Here is a 331-nt window from a genome sequence, read left to right as displayed (position 1 = left end):
AACCCTAATTGGACAAGAACAAGCCCAGGGAGGACGAAAACGACCTAAATGTTAATCCAATGAGACAAATGAACTTATTGGATGCTCAAGATTGGTTAAAAACCCTACTTGGACTAGAATAACCCTAGGGTGGACGAAAATGACCTAAATGTTAATCCAACGACACAAATGAACTTATTGGATGCACAAGTTTGGTTAAAAACCCTAATTGGTAAGAATAAGGCTAGGGAGGACGAAAATGACCTAAGTGTTAATCCAATGACACAAATGAACTTATTGGATGCACAAGATTGGTTAAAAACCGTAATTGGACAAGAATAAGCCAAGAGAG

Source organism: Cicer arietinum, chromosome 7 (genome assembly GCF_000331145.2).
Source record: "Cicer arietinum cultivar CDC Frontier isolate Library 1 chromosome 7, Cicar.CDCFrontier_v2.0, whole genome shotgun sequence".
Classification (NCBI taxonomy): domain Eukaryota; kingdom Viridiplantae; phylum Streptophyta; class Magnoliopsida; order Fabales; family Fabaceae; genus Cicer; species Cicer arietinum.
This window is presented reverse-complemented; position numbering follows the sequence as displayed.